The 16257-nt window shown below is 41.6% G+C and overlaps 14 pseudogenes; all 14 read right to left on the reverse strand.

The window, feature by feature from the left end:
* Nucleotides 1-315: 315 nt before the first annotated feature.
* On the reverse strand, nucleotides 316-434 carry LOC137118560 (5S ribosomal RNA; annotated as a pseudogene).
* Nucleotides 435-1143: 709 nt separating this feature from the next.
* LOC137118607 (5S ribosomal RNA) lies at nucleotides 1144-1262 on the reverse strand (annotated as a pseudogene).
* An 867-nt stretch (nucleotides 1263-2129) lies between these two features.
* LOC137118795 (5S ribosomal RNA) lies at nucleotides 2130-2242 on the reverse strand (annotated as a pseudogene).
* A 1801-nt stretch (nucleotides 2243-4043) lies between these two features.
* Nucleotides 4044-4162, reverse strand: LOC137118531 (5S ribosomal RNA; annotated as a pseudogene).
* Nucleotides 4163-5029: 867 nt separating this feature from the next.
* Nucleotides 5030-5148, reverse strand: LOC137118576 (5S ribosomal RNA; annotated as a pseudogene).
* An 867-nt stretch (nucleotides 5149-6015) lies between these two features.
* LOC137118532 (5S ribosomal RNA) lies at nucleotides 6016-6134 on the reverse strand (annotated as a pseudogene).
* An 867-nt stretch (nucleotides 6135-7001) lies between these two features.
* Nucleotides 7002-7120, reverse strand: LOC137118559 (5S ribosomal RNA; annotated as a pseudogene).
* An 857-nt stretch (nucleotides 7121-7977) lies between these two features.
* Nucleotides 7978-8096, reverse strand: LOC137118789 (5S ribosomal RNA; annotated as a pseudogene).
* A 1801-nt stretch (nucleotides 8097-9897) lies between these two features.
* Nucleotides 9898-10016, reverse strand: LOC137118808 (5S ribosomal RNA; annotated as a pseudogene).
* An 857-nt stretch (nucleotides 10017-10873) lies between these two features.
* LOC137118577 (5S ribosomal RNA) lies at nucleotides 10874-10992 on the reverse strand (annotated as a pseudogene).
* An 867-nt stretch (nucleotides 10993-11859) lies between these two features.
* Nucleotides 11860-11978, reverse strand: LOC137118704 (5S ribosomal RNA; annotated as a pseudogene).
* Nucleotides 11979-12835: 857 nt separating this feature from the next.
* LOC137118819 (5S ribosomal RNA) lies at nucleotides 12836-12954 on the reverse strand (annotated as a pseudogene).
* A 1791-nt stretch (nucleotides 12955-14745) lies between these two features.
* Nucleotides 14746-14864, reverse strand: LOC137118495 (5S ribosomal RNA; annotated as a pseudogene).
* An 857-nt stretch (nucleotides 14865-15721) lies between these two features.
* Nucleotides 15722-15840, reverse strand: LOC137118506 (5S ribosomal RNA; annotated as a pseudogene).
* Between the last annotated feature and the right edge of the window lie 417 nt (nucleotides 15841-16257).

Consider the following 16257-nt stretch of genomic DNA (forward strand, 5'->3'; position numbering starts at 1 on the left):
GCCAGAAAGAGCCTCGCTAGCTGTTGGGAACCGTACTTTTAAAACTCCAGGAAGTGTAGGATGGACCAATCAGCTTCCTGTACTTCCCCCAAATCCGGCCAATCAGGCAGGGCACCTATAAGAACAACAAAATAAAAACAACACATATGGCCAGGACCGTAACATGGTCTACTAGTAATGAAGCACGATGGTTGACAAACCAATAAAGTAGCAAAACAGCAATGAAAGAACAAAATTTGATGAAAATATAGAACAATTTCTATGAATAAATAGGCAGTAACAACAGCTTGTGCTGCCCGTAAACCCAAGCAAAAGAGCTTACAACACCTGGTATTCCCAGGCGGTCTTCCTACCAAGTACTAACCAGGCCCGGCTCTATTTGGCTGCCGAGATCAGACGAGATCGGGCGCTTAGAGAGCGGTGTGGCCGTAAGCTGCATTTGAAATCATCAACAGCTCTTAAAAACGCTGGAGAAGCAGAATGCATGACACTTGTTAAGAAGAAGATAAATGTGGCAAAGTACAAAGTACTATAACTGTAATGGTCTGTTACGCCCCTGTCTAGGGGGTCAGGGTGCAACATACAAAGATAAATTAGGATGTTCCCTCTTCGGTCTCCAAACCAAAATCCAGGATCGAGATGTTCCAACAGAATGATATTTATTTTAAACGAAAGAAAGTGTCAAACAAAACATGACACTACAACTCAGGGCGAACCAAGGCCAACATAATAAACAAAATAAGCCATTTCCCACAGAAAGTGCTAGCTAGCCTGATAGAAATAAACAAACCAAAAGACAGTCGCTAACCCTAACTCCCTAATGTGAAAACAAGAGAAAACAATCAAAAGAAAATGGCAGTTCAACCCTACAGATTTAATACTATTTACAAAATATACAATTTATAAACAAAACCACGGCACAAAACCTAACAATTCAAAAATGCTAAATAAGGTTTGGAAACCAAGAACAGCAAACAGGTGCTGCTGCCAGAAAGAGCCTCGCTAGCTGTTGGGAACCGTACTTTTAAAACTCCAGGAAGTGTAGGATGGACCAATCAGCTTCCTGTACTTCCCCCAAATCCGGCCAATCAGGCAGGGCACCTATAAGAACAACAAAATAAAAACAACACATATGGCCAGGACCGCTTACAGCACCTGGTATTCCCAGGCGGTCTTCCTACCAAGTACTAACCAGGCCCGGCTCTATTTGGCTGCCAAGATCGGACGAGATCGGGCGCTTAGAGAGCGGTGTGGCCGTAAGCTGCATTTGACATCATCAACAGCTCTTAAAAACGCTGGAGAAGCAGAATGCATGACACTTGCTAAGAAGAAGATAAATGTGGCAAAGTACAAAGTAGTATAACTGTACTGGTCTGTTACGCCCCTGTCTAGGGGGTCAGGGTGCAACATACAAAGATAAATTAGCATGTTCCCTCTCCGATCCCCAAACCAAAATCCAGGATTGAGATGTTCCAACAGAATTATATTTATTTTAAACGAAAGAAAGTGTCAAACAAAACATGACACTACAACTCAGGGTGAACCAAGGCCAACATAATAAACAAAATAAGCCATTTCCCACAGAAAGTCCTAGCTAGCCTGATAGAAATAAACAAACCAAAATACAGTCGCTAACCCTAACTCCCTAATGTGAAAACAAGAGAAAACAATCCAAAGAAAATGGCAGTTCACCCCTACAGATTTAATACTATTTACAAAATATACAATTTATAAATAAAACCAAGGAACAAAACCTAACAATTAAAAAATGCTAAATAAGGTTTGGAAACCAAGAACAGGAAACAGGTGCTGCTGCCAGAAAGAGCCTCGCTAGCTGTTGGGAACCGTACTTTAAAAACTCCAGGAAGTGTAGGATGGACCAATCAGCTTCCTCTACTTCCCCCCAATCCGGCCAATCAGGCAGGGCACCTATAAGAACAAGAAAATAAAAACAACACATATGGCCAGGACCGTAACATGGTCTACTAGTAATGAAGCACGATGGTTGACAAACCAATAAAGAAGCAAAACAGCAATGAAACAACATAATTTGATGAAAATATAGAACAATTTCTATGAATAAATAGGCAGTAACACCAGCTTGTGCTGCCCGTAAACCCAAGCAAAAAAGCTTACAGCACCTGGGATTCCCAGGCGGTCTTCCTACCAAGTACTAACCAGGCCCGGTTGGCTGCCGAGATCGGACGAGATCGGGCGCTTAGAGAGCGGTGTGGCCGTAAGCTGCATTTGACATCATCAACAGCTCTTAAAAACGCTGGAAAAGCAGAATGCATGACACTTGCTAAGAAGAAGATAAATGTGGCAAAGTACAAAGTACTATAACTGTACTGGTCTGTTACGCCCCTTTCTAGGGGGTCAGGGTGCAACATACAAAGATAAATTAGCAAGTTCCCTCTCCGATCCCCAAACCAAAATCCAGGATCGAGATGTTCCAACAGAATGATATTTATTTTAAACGAAAGAAAGTGTCAAACAAAACATGACACTACAACTCAGGGCGAACCAAGGCCAACATAATAAACAAAATAAGCCATTTCCCACAGAAAGTGCTAGCTAGCCTGATAGAAATAAACAAACCAAAAGACAGTCGCTAACCCTAACTCCCTAATGTGAAAACAAGAGAAAACAATCAAAAGAAAATGGCTGTTCACCCCTACAGATTTAATACTATTTACAAAATATACAATTTATAAACAAAACCACGGCACAAAACCTAACAATTCAAAAATGCTAAATAAGGTTTGGAAACCAAGAACAGCAAACAGGTGCTGCTGCCAGAAAGAGCCTCGCTAGCTGTTGGGAACCGTACTTTTAAAACTCCAGGAAGTGTAGGATGGACCAATCAGCTTCCTGTACTTCCCCCAAATCCGGCCAATCAGGCAGGGCACCTATAAGAACAACAAAATAAAAACAACACATATGGCCAGGACCGTAACATGGTCTACTAGTAATGAAGCACGATGGTTGACAAACCAATAAAGTAGCAAAACAGCAATGAAAGAACAAAATTTGATGAAAATATAGAACAATTTCTATGAATAAATAGGCAGTAACAACAGCTTGTGCTGCCCGTAAACCCAAGCAAAAAAGCTTACAGCACCTGGCTCTATTTGGCTGCCGAGATCGGACGAGATCGGGCGCTCAGAGAGCGGTGTGGCCGTAAGCTGCATTTGACATCATCAACAGCTCTTAAAAACGCTGGAGAAGCAGAATGCATGACACTTGCTAAGAAGAAGATAAATGTGGCAAAGTACAAAGTACTATAACTGTACTGGTCGGTTACGCCCCTGTCTAGGGGCTCAGGGTGCAACATACAAAGATAAATTAGCATGTTCCCTCTCCGATCCCCAAACCAAAATCCAGGATCGAGATGTTCCAACAGAATAATATTTATTTTAAACGAAAGAAAGTGTCAAACAAAACATGACACTACAACTCAGGGCGAACCAAGGCCAACATAATAAACAAAATAAGCCATTTCCCACAGAAAGTGCTAGCTAGCCTGATAGAAATAAACAAACCAAAAGACAGTCGCTAACCCTAACTCCCTAATGTGAAAACAGTCCAAAGAAAATGGCAGTTCACCCCTACAGATTTAATACTATTTACAAAATATACAATTTATAAACAAAACCACGGCACAAAACCTAACAATTCAAAAATGCTAAATAAGGTTTAGAAACCAAGAACAGCAAACAGGTGCTGATGCCAGAAAGAGCCTCGCTAGCTGTTGGGAACCGTACTTTTAAAACTCCAGGAAGTGTAGGATGGACCAATCAGCTTCCTGTACTGCCCCCCAATCCGGCCAATCAGGCAGGGCACCTATAAGAACAACAAAATAAAAACAACACATATGGCCAGGACCGTAACATGGTCTACTAGTAATGAAGCACGATGGTTGGCAAACCAATAAAGTAGCAAAACAGCAATGAAAGAACAAAATTTGATGAAAATATAGAACAATTTCTATGAATTAATAGGCAGTAACACCAGCTTGTGCTGCCCGTAAACCCAAGCAAAAAAGCTTACAGCACCTGGTATTCCCAGGCGGTCTTCCTACCAAGTACTAACCAGGCCCGGCTCTATTTGGCTGCCGAGATCAGACGAGATCGGGCGCTTAGAGAGCGGTGTGGCCGTAAGCTGCATTTGACATCATCAACAGCTCTTAAAAACGCTGGAGAAGCAGAATGCATGACACTTGCTAAGAAGAAGATAAATGTGGCAAAGTACAAAGTACTATAACTGTACTGGTCTGTTACGCCCCTGTCTAGGGGGTCAGGGTGAAACATACAAAGATAAATTTGCATGTTCCCTCTCCGATCCTCAAACCAAAATCCAGGATTGAGATGTTCCAACAGAATGATATTTATTTTAAACGTAAGAAAGTGTCAAACAAAACATGACACTACAACTCAGGGCGAACCAAGGCCAACATAATAAACAAAATAAGCCATTTCCCACAGAAAGCGCTAGCTAGCCTGATAGAAATAAACAAACTAAAAGACAGTCGCTAACCCTAACTCCCTAATGTGAAAACAAGAGAAAACAATGAAAAGAAAATGGCAGTCCACCCCTACAGATTTAATACTATTTACAAAATATACAATTTATAAACAAAACCACGGCACAAAACCTAACAATTCAAAAATGCTAAATAAGATTTGGAAACCAAGAACAGCAAACAGGTGCTACTGCCAGAAAGAGCCTCGCTAGCTGTTGGGAACCGTACTTTTAAAACTCCAGGAAGTGTAGGATGGACCAATCAGCTTCCTGTACTTCCCCCAAATCCGGCCAATCAGGCAGGGCACCTATAAGAACAAGAAAATAAAAACAACACATATGGCCAGGACCGTAACATGGTCTACTAGTAATGAAGCACGATGGTTGGCAAACCAATAAAGTAGCAAAACAGCAATGAAAGAACAAAATTTGATGAAAATATAGAACAATTTCTATGAATAAATAGGCAGTAACACCAGCTTGTGCTGCCCGTAAACCCAAGCAAAAAAGCTTACAGCACCTGGTATTCCCAGGCGGTCTTCCTACCAAGTACTAACCAGGCCCGGCTCTATTTGGCTGCCGAGATCGGGCGAGATCGGGCGCTTAGAGAGCGGTGTGGCCGTAAGCTGCATTTGACATCATCAACAGCTCTTAAAAACGCTGGAGAAGCAGAATGCATGACACTTGCTAAGAAGAAGATAAATGTGGCAAAGTACAAAGTACTATAACTGTACTGGTCTGTTACGCCCCTGTCTAGGGGGTCAGGGTGAAACATACAAAGATAAATTTGCATGTTCCCTCTCCGATCCTCAAACCAAAATCCAGGATCGAGATGTTCCAACAGAATGATATTTATTTTAAACGAAAGAAAGTGTCAAACAAAACATGACACTACAACTCAGGGCGAACCAAGGCCAACATAATAAACAAAATAAGCCATTTCCCACAGAAAGCGCTAGCTAGCCTGATAGAAATAAACAAACCAAAAGACAGTCGCTAACCCTAACTCCCTAATGTGAAAACAAGAGAAAACAATCAAAAGAAAATGGCAGTCCACCCCTACAGATTTAATACTATTTACAAAATATACAATATATAAATAAAACCACGGAACAAAACCTAACAATTCAAAAATGCTAAATAAGATTTGGAAACCAAGAACAGCAAACAGGTGCTACTGCCAGAAAGAGCCTCGCTAGCTGTTGGGAACCGTACTTTTAAAACTCCAGGAAGTGTAGGATGGACCAATCAGCTTCCTGTACTTCCCCCAAATCCGGCCAATCAGGCAGGGCACCTATAAGAACAAGAAAATAAAAACAACACATATGGCCAGGACCGTAACATGGTCTACTAGTAATGAAGCACGATGGTTGACAAACCAATAAAGTAGCAAAACAGCAATGAAAGAACAAAATTTGATGAAAATATAGAACAATTTCTATGAATAAATAGGCAGTAACACCAGCTTGAGCTGCCCGTAAACCCAAGCAAAAAAGCTTACAGCACCTGGTATTCCCAGGCGGTCTTCCTACCAAGTACTAACCAGGCCCGGCTCTATTTGGCTGCCGAGATCAGACGAGATCGGGCGCTTAGAGAGCGGTGTGGCCGTAAGCTGCATTTGACATCATCAACAGCTCTTAAAAACGCTGGAGAAGCAGAATGCATGACACTTGCTAAGAAGAAGATAAATGTGGCAAAGTACAAAGTACTATAACTGTACTGGTCTGTTACGCCCCTGTCTAGGGGGTCAGGGTGAAACATACAAAGATAAATTTGCATGTTCCCTCTCCGATCCTCAAACCAAAATCCAGGATTGAGATGTTCCAACAGAATGATATTTATTTTAAACGAAAGAAAGTGTCAAACAAAACATGACACTACAACTCAGGGCGAACCAAGGCCAACATAATAAACAAAATAAGCCATTTCCCACAGAAAGCGCTAGCTAGCCTGATAGAAATAAACAAACTAAAAGACAGTCGCTAACCCTAACTCCCTAATGTGAAAACAAGAGAAAACAATGAAAAGAAAATGGCAGTCCACCCCTACAGATTTAATACTATTTACAAAATATACAATTTATAAACAAAACCACGGCACAAAACCTAACAATTCAAAAATGCTAAATAAGATTTGGAAACCAAGAACAGCAAACAGGTGCTACTGCCAGAAAGAGCCTCGCTAGCTGTTGGGAACCGTACTTTTAAAACTCCAGGAAGTGTAGGATGGACCAATCAGCTTCCTGTACTTCCCCCAAATCCGGCCAATCAGGCAGGGCACCTATAAGAACAAGAAAATAAAAACAACACATATGGCCAGGACCGTAACATGGTCTACTAGTAATGAAGCACGATGGTTGACAAACCAATAAAGTAGCAAAACAGCAATGAAAGAACAAAATTTGATGAAAATATAGAACAATTTCTATGAATAAATAGGCAGTAACAACAGCTTGTGCTGCCCGTAAACCCAAGCAAAAAAGCTTACAGCACCTGGTATTCCCAGGCGGTCTTCCTACCAAGTACTAACCAGGCCCGGCTCTATTTGGCTGCCGAGATCGGACGAGATCGGGCGATTAGAGAGCGGTGTGGCCGTAAGCTGCATTTGACATCATCAACAGCTCTTAAAAACGCTGGAGAAGCAGAATGCATGACACTTGCTAAGAAGAAGATAAATGTGGCAAAGTACAAAGTACTATAACTGTACTGGTCTGTTACGCCCCTGTCTAGGGGCTCAGGGTGCAACATACAAAGATAAATTAGCATGTTCCCTCTCCGATCCCCAAACCAAAATCCAGGATCGAGATGTTCCAACAGAATGATATTTATTTTAAACGAAAGAAAGTGTCAAACAAAACATGACACTACAACTCAGGGCGAACCAAGGCCAACATAATAAACAAAATAAGCCATTTCCCACAGAAAGTGCTAGCTAGCCTGATAGAAATAAACAAACCAAAAGACAGTTGCTAACCCTAACTCCCTAATGTGAAAACAGTCCAAAGAAAATGGCAGTTCACCCCTACAGATTTAATACTATTTACAAAATATACAATTTATAAACAAAACCACGGCACAAAACCTAACAATTCAAAAATGCTAAATAAGGTTTAGAAACCAAGAACAGCAAACAGGTGCTGATGCCAGAAAGAGCCTCGCTAGCTGTTGGGAACCGTACTTTTAAAACTCCAGGAAGTGTAGGATGGACCAATCAGCTTTCTGTACTGCCCCCCAATCCGGCCAATCAGGCAGGGCACCTATAAGAACAACAAAATAAAAACAACACATATGGCCAGGACCGTAACATGGTCTACTAGTAATGAAGCACGATGGTTGGCAAACCAATAAAGTAGCAAAACAGCAATGAAAGAACAAAATTTGATGAAAATATAGAACAATTTCTATGAATTAATAGGCAGTAACACCAGCTTGTGCTGCCCGTAAACCCAAGCAAAAAAGCTTACAGCACCTGGTATTCCCAGGCGGTCTTCCTACCAAGTACTAACCAGGCCCGGCTCTATTTGGCTGCCGAGATTGGGCGAGATCGGGCGCTTAGAGAGCGTTGTGGCCGTAAGCTGCATTTGACATCATCAACAGCTCTTAAAAACGCTGGAGAAGCAGAATGCATGACACTTGCTAAGAAGAAGATAAATGTGGCAAAGTACAAAGTACTATAACTGTACTGGTCTGTTACGCCCCTGTCTAGGGGCTCAGGGTGCAACATACAAAGATAAATTAGCATGTTCCCTCTCCGATCCCCAAACCAAAATCCAGGATCGAGATGTTCCAACAGAATGATATTTATTTTAAACGAAAGAAAGTGTCAAACAAAACATGACACTACAACTCAGGGCGAACCAAGGCCAACATAATAAACAAAATAAGCCATTTCCCACAGAAAGTGCTAGCTAGCCTGATAGAAATAAACAAACCAAAAGACAGTCGCTAACCCTAACTCCCTAATGTGAAAACAAGAGAAAACAATCAAAAGAAAATGGCTGTTCACCCCTACAGATTTAATACTATTTACAAAATATACAATTTATAAACAAAACCACGGCACAAAACCTAACAATTCAAAAATGCTAAATAAGGTTTGGAAACCAAGAACAGCAAACAGGTGCTGCTGCCAGAAAGAGCCTCGCTAGCTGTTGGGAACCGTACTTTTAAAACTCCAGGAAGTGTAGGATGGACCAATCAGCTTCCTGTACTTCCCCCAAATCCGGCCAATCAGGCAGGGCACCTATAAGAACAACAAAATAAAAACAACACATATGGCCAGGACCGTAACATGGTCTACTAGTAATGAAGCACGATGGTTGACAAACCAATAAAGTAGCAAAACAGCAATGAAAGAACAAAATTTGATGAAAATATAGAACAATTTCTATGAATAAATAGGCAGTAACAACAGCTTGTGCTGCCCGTAAACCCAAGCAAAAAAGCTTACAGCACCTGGCTCTATTTGGCTGCCGAGATCGGACGAGATCGGGCGCTCAGAGAGCGGTGTGGCCGTAAGCTGCATTTGACATCATCAACAGCTCTTAAAAACGCTGGAGAAGCAGAATGCATGACACTTGCTAAGAAGAAGATAAATGTGGCAAAGTACAAAGTACTATAACTGTACTGGTCGGTTACGCCCCTGTCTAGGGGCTCAGGGTGCAACATACAAAGATAAATTAGCATGTTCCCTCTCCGATCCCCAAACCAAAATCCAGGATCGAGATGTTCCAACAGAATGATATTTATTTTAAACGAAAGAAAGTGTCAAACAAAACATGACACTACAACTCAGGGCGAACCAAGGCCAACATAATAAACAAAATAAGCCATTTCCCACAGAAAGTGCTAGCTAGCCTGATAGAAATAAACAAACCAAAAGACAGTCGCTAACCCTAACTCCCTAATGTGAAAACAGTCCAAAGAAAATGGCAGTTCACCCCTACAGATTTAATACTATTTACAAAATATACAATTTATAAACAAAACCACGGCACAAAACCTAACAATTCAAAAATGCTAAATAAGGTTTAGAAACCAAGAACAGCAAACAGGTGCTGATGCCAGAAAGAGCCTCGCTAGCTGTTGGGAACCGTACTTTTAAAACTCCAGGAAGTGTAGGATGGACCAATCAGCTTCCTGTACTGCCCCCCAATCCGGCCAATCAGGCAGGGCACCTATAAGAACAAGAAAATAAAAACAACACATATGGCCAGGACCGTAACATGGTCTACTAGTAATGAAGCACGATGGTTGGCAAACCAATAAAGTAGCAAAACAGCAATGAAAGAACAAAATTTGATGAAAATATAGAACAATTTCTATGAATTAATAGGCAGTAACACCAGCTTGTGCTGCCCGTAAACCCAAGCAAAAAAGCTTACAGCACCTGGTATTCCCAGGCGGTCTTCCTACCAAGTACTAACCAGGCCCGGCTCTATTTGGCTGCCGAGATCGGACGAGATCGGGCGCTTAGAGAGCGGTGTGGCCGTAAGCTGCATTTGACATCATCAACAGCTCTTAAAAACGCTGGAGAAGCAGAATGCATGACACTTGCTAAGAAGAAGATAAATGTGGCAAAGTACAAAGTACTATAACTGTACTGGTCTGTTACGCCCCTGTCTAGGGGCTCAGGGTGCAACATACAAAGATAAATTAGCATGTTCCCTCTCCGATCCCCAAACCAAAATCCAGGATCGAGATGTTCCAACAGAATGATATTTATTTTAAACGAAAGAAAGTGTCAAACAAAACATGACACTACAACTCAGGGCGAACCAAGGCCAACATAATAAACAAAATAAGCCATTTCCCACAGAAAGTGCTAGCTAGCCTGATAGAAATAAACAAACCAAAAGACAGTCGCTAACCCTAACTCCCTAATGTGAAAACAGTCCAAAGAAAATGGCAGTTCACCCCTACAGATTTAATACTATTTACAAAATATACAATTTATAAACAAAACCACGGCACAAAACCTAACAATTCAAAAATGCTAAATAAGGTTTAGAAACCAAGAACAGCAAACAGGTGCTGATGCCAGAAAGAGCCTCGCTAGCTGTTGGGAACCGTACTTTTAAAACTCCAGGAAGTGTAGGATGGACCAATCAGCTTCCTGTACTTCCCCCAAATCCGGCCAATCAGGCAGGGCACCTATAAGAACAAGAAAATAAAAACAACACATATGGCCAGGACCGTAACATGGTCTACTAGTAATGAAGCACGATGGTTGGCAAACCAATAAAGTAGCAAAACAGCAATGAAAGAACAAAATTTGATGAAAATATAGAACAATTTCTATGAATAAATAGGCAGTAACACCAGCTTGTGCTGCCCGTAAACCCAAGCAAAAAAGCTTACAGCACCTGGTATTCCCAGGCGGTCTTCCTACCAAGTACTAACCAGGCCCGGCTCTATTTGGCTGCCGAGATCGGGCGAGATCGGGCGCTTAGAGAGCGGTGTGGCCGTAAGCTGCATTTGACATCATCAACAGCTCTTAAAAACGCTGGAGAAGCAGAATGCATGACACTTGCTAAGAAGAAGATAAATGTGGCAAAGTACAAAGTACTATAACTGTACTGGTCTGTTACGCCCCTGTCTAGGGGGTCAGGGTGAAACATACAAAGATAAATTTGCATGTTCCCTCTCCGATCCTCAAACCAAAATCCAGGACTGAGATGTTCCAACAGAATGATATTTATTTTAAACGAAAGAAAGTGTCAAACAAAACATGACACTACAACTCAGGGCGAACCAAGGCCAACATAATAAACAAAATAAGCCATTTCCCACAGAAAGCGCTAGCTAGCCTGATAGAAATAAACAAACCAAAAGACAGTCGCTAACCCTAACTCCCTAATGTGAAAACAAGAGAAAACAATCAAAAGAAAATGGCAGTCCACCCCTACAGATTTAATACTATTTACAAAATATACAATATATAAATAAAACCACGGAACAAAACCTAACAATTCAAAAATGCTAAATAAGATTTGGAAACCAAGAACAGCAAACAGGTGCTACTGCCAGAAAGAGCCTCGCTAGCTGTTGGGAACCGTACTTTTAAAACTCCAGGAAGTGTAGGATGGACCAATCAGCTTCCTGTACTTCCCCCAAATCCGGCCAATCAGGCAGGGCACCTATAAGAACAAGAAAATAAAAACAACACATATGGCCAGGACCGTAACATGGTCTACTAGTAATGAAGTACGATGGTTGACAAACCAATAAAGTAGCAAAACAGCAATGAAAGAACAAAATTTGATGAAAATATAGAACAATTTCTATGAATAAATAGGCAGTAACACCAGCTTGAGCTGCCCGTAAACCCAAGCAAAAAAGCTTACAGCACCTGGTATTCCCAGGCGGTCTTCCTACCAAGTACTAACCAGGCCCGGCTCTATTTGGCTGCCGAGATCGGGCGAGATCGGGCGCTTAGAGAGCGTTGTGGCCGTAAGCTGCATTTGACATCATCAACAGCTCTTAAAAACGCTGGAGAAGCAGAATGCATGACACTTGCTAAGAAGAAGATAAATGTGGCAAAGTACAAAGTACTATAACTGTACTGGTCTGTTACGCCCCTGTCTAGGGGCTCAGGGTGCAACATACAAAGATAAATTAGCATGTTCCCTCTCCGATCCCCAAACCAAAATCCATGATCGAGATGTTCCAACAGAATGATATTTATTTTAAACGAAAGAAAGTGTCAAACAAAACATGACACTACAACTCAGGGCGAACCAAGGCCAACATAATAAACAAAATAAGCCATTTCCCACAGAAAGTGCTAGCTAGCCTGATAGAAATAAACAAACCAAAAGACAGTCGCTAACCCTAACTCCCTAATGTGAAAACAGTCCAAAGAAAATGGCAGTTCACCCCTACAGATTTAATACTATTTACAAAATATACAATTTATAAACAAAACCACGGCACAAAACCTAACAATTCAAAAATGCTAAATAAGGTTTGGAAACCAAGAACAGCAAACAGGTGCTGCTGCCAGAAAGAGCCTCGCTAGCTGTTGGGAACCGTACTTTTAAAACTCCAGGAAGTGTAGGATGGACCAATCAGCTTCCTGTACTTCCCCCAAATCCGGCCAATCAGGCAGGGCACCTATAAGAACAACAAAATAAAAACAACACATATGGCCAGGACCGTAACATGGTCTACTAGTAATGAAGCACGATGGTTGACAAACCAATAAAGTAGCAAAACAGCAATGAAAGAACAAAATTTGATGAAAATATAGAACAATTTCTATGAATAAATAGGCAGTAACAACAGCTTGTGCTGCCCGTAAACCCAAGCAAAAAAGCTTACAGCACCTGGTATTCCCAGGCGGTCTTCCTACCAAGTACTAACCAGGCCCGGCTCTATTTGGCTGCCGAGATCGGACGAGATCGGGCGCTTAGAGAGCGGTGTGGCCGTAAGCTGCATTTGACATCATCAACAGCTCTTAAAAACGCTGGAGAAGCAGAATGCATGACACTTGCTAAGAAGAAGATAAATGTGGCAAAGTACAAAGTACTATAACTGTACTGGTCTGTTACGCCCCTGTCTAGGGGCTCAGGGTGCAACATACAAAGATAAATTAGCATGTTCCCTCTCCGATCCCCAAACCAAAATCCATGATCGAGATGTTCCAACAGAATGATATTTATTTTAAACGAAAGAAAGTGTCAAACAAAACATGACACTACAACTCAGGGCGAACCAAGGCCAACATAATAAACAAAATAAGCCATTTCCCACAGAAAGTGCTAGCTAGCCTGATAGAAATAAACAAACCAAAAGACAGTCGCTAACCCTAACTCCCTAATGTGAAAACAGTCCAAAGAAAATGGCAGTTCACCCCTACAGATTTAATACTATTTACAAAATATACAATTTATAAACAAAACCACGGCACAAAACCTAACAATTCAAAAATGCTAAATAAGGTTTAGAAACCAAGAACAGCAAACAGGTGCTGATGCCAGAAAGAGCCTCGCTAGCTGTTGGGAACCGTACTTTTAAAACTCCAGGAAGTGTAGGATGGACCAATCAGCTTCCTGTACTGCCCCCCAATCCGGCCAATCAGGCAGGGCACCTATAAGAACAACAAAATAAAAACAACACATATGGCCAGGACCGTAACATGGTCTACTAGTAATGAAGCACGATGGTTGGCAAACCAATAAAGTAGCAAAACAGCAATGAAAGAACAAAATTTGATGAAAATATAGAACAATTTCTATGAATAAATAGGCAGTAACAACAGCTTGTGCTGCCCGTAAACCCAAGCAAAAAAGCTTACAGCACCTGGATCTATTTGGCTGCCGAGATCGGACGAGATCGGGCGCTCAGAGAGCGGTGTGGCCGTAAGCTGCATTTGACATCATCAACAGCTCTTAAAAACGCTGGAGAAGCAGAATGCATGACACTTGCTAAGAAGAAGATAAATGTGGCAAAGTACAAAGTACTATAACTGTACTGGTCGGTTACGCCCCTGTCTAGGGGCTCAGGGTGCAACATACAAAGATAAATTAGCATGTTCCCTCTCCGATCCCCAAACCAAAATCCAGGATCGAGATGTTCCAACAGAATAATATTTATTTTAAACGAAAGAAAGTGTCAAACAAAACATGACACTACAACTCAGGGCGAACCAAGGCCAACATAATAAACAAAATAAGCCATTTCCCACAGAAAGTGCTAGCTAGCCTGATAGAAATAAACAAACCAAAAGACAGTCGCTAACCCTAACTCCCTAATGTGAAAACAGTCCAAAGAAAATGGCAGTTCACCCCTACAGATTTAATACTATTTACAAAATATACAATTTATAAACAAAACCACGGCACAAAACCTAACAATTCAAAAATGCTAAAAAAGGTTTAGAAACCAAGAACAGCAAACAGGTGCTGATGCCAGAAAGAGCCTCGCTAGCTGTTGGGAACCGTACTTTTAAAACTCCAGGAAGTGTAGGATGGACCAATCAGCTTCCTGTACTGCCCCCCAATCCGGCCAATCAGGCAGGGCACCTATAAGAACAAGAAAATAAAAACAACACATATGGCCAGGACCGTAACATGGTCTACTAGTAATGAAGCACGATGGTTGGCAAACCAATAAAGTAGCAAAACAGCAATGAAAGAACAAAATTTGATGAAAATATAGAACAATTTCTATGAATTAATAGGCAGTAACACCAGCTTGTGCTGCCCGTAAACCCAAGCAAAAAAGCTTACAGCACCTGGTATTCCCAGGCGGTCTTCCTACCAAGTACTAACCAGGCCCGGCTCTATTTGGCTGCCGAGATCGGACGAGATCGGGCGCTTAGAGAGCGGTGTGGCCGTAAGCTGCATTTGACATCATCAACAGCTCTTAAAAACGCTGGAGAAGCAGAATGCATGACACTTGCTAAGAAGAAGATAAATGTGGCAAAGTACAAAGTACTATAACTGTACTGGTCTGTTACGCCCCTGTCTAGGGGCTCAGGGTGCAACATACAAAGATAAATTAGCATGTTCCCTCTCCGATCCCCAAACCAAAATCCAGGATCGAGATGTTCCAACAGAATGATATTTATTTTAAACGAAAGAAAGTGTCAAACAAAACATGACACTACAACTCAGGGCGAACCAAGGCCAACATAATAAACAAAATAAGCCATTTCCCACAGAAAGTGCTAGCTAGCCTGATAGAAATAAACAAACCAAAAGACAGTCGCTAACCCTAACTCCCTAATGTGAAAACAGTCCAAAGAAAATGGCAGTTCACCCCTACAGATTTAATACTATTTACAAAATATACAATTTATAAACAAAACCACGGCACAAAACCTAACAATTCAAAAATGCTAAATAAGGTTTAGAAACCAAGAACAGCAAACAGGTGCTGATGCCAGAAAGAGCCTCGCTAGCTGTTGGGAACCGTACTTTTAAAACTCCAGGAAGTGTAGGATGGACCAATCAGCTTCCTGTACTGCCCCCCAATCCGGCCAATCAGGCAGGGCACCTATAAGAACAAGAAAATAAAAACAACACATATGGCCAGGACCGTAACATGGTCTACTAGTAATGAAGCACGATGGTTGGCAAACCAATAAAGTAGCAAAACAGCAATGAAAGAACAAAATTTGATGAAAATATAGAACAATTTCTATGAATTAATAGGCAGTAACACCAGCTTGTGCTGCCCGTAAACCCAAGCAAAAAAGCTTACAGCACCTGGTATTCCCAGGCGGTCTTCCTACCAAGTACTAACCAGGCCCGGCTCTATTTGGCTGCCGAGATCGGACGAGATCGGGCGCTTAGAGAGCGGTGTGGCCGTAAGCTGCATTTGACATCATCAACAGCTCTTAAAAACGCTGGAGAAGCAGAATGCATGACACTTGCTAAGAAGAAGATAAATGTGGCAAAGTACAAAGTACTATAACTGTACTGGTCTGTTACGCCCCTGTCTAGGGGCTCAGGGTGCAACATACAAAGATAAATTAGCATGTTCCCTCTCCGATCCCCAAACCAAAATCCAGGATCGAGATGTTCCAACAGAATGATATTTATTTTAAACGAAAGAAAGTGTCAAACAAAACATGACACTACAACTCAGGGCGAACCAAGGCCAACATAATAAACAAAATAAGCCATTTCCCACAGAAAGTGCTAGCTAGCCTGATAGAAATAAACAAACCAAAAGACAGTCGCTAACCCTAACTCCCTAATGTGAAAACAGTCCAAAGAAAATGGCAGTT

Source organism: Channa argus, unplaced genomic scaffold, assembly GCF_033026475.1.
Source record: "Channa argus isolate prfri unplaced genomic scaffold, Channa argus male v1.0 Contig041, whole genome shotgun sequence".
In the NCBI taxonomy this organism is placed as follows: Eukaryota; Metazoa; Chordata; class Actinopteri; order Anabantiformes; family Channidae; genus Channa; species Channa argus.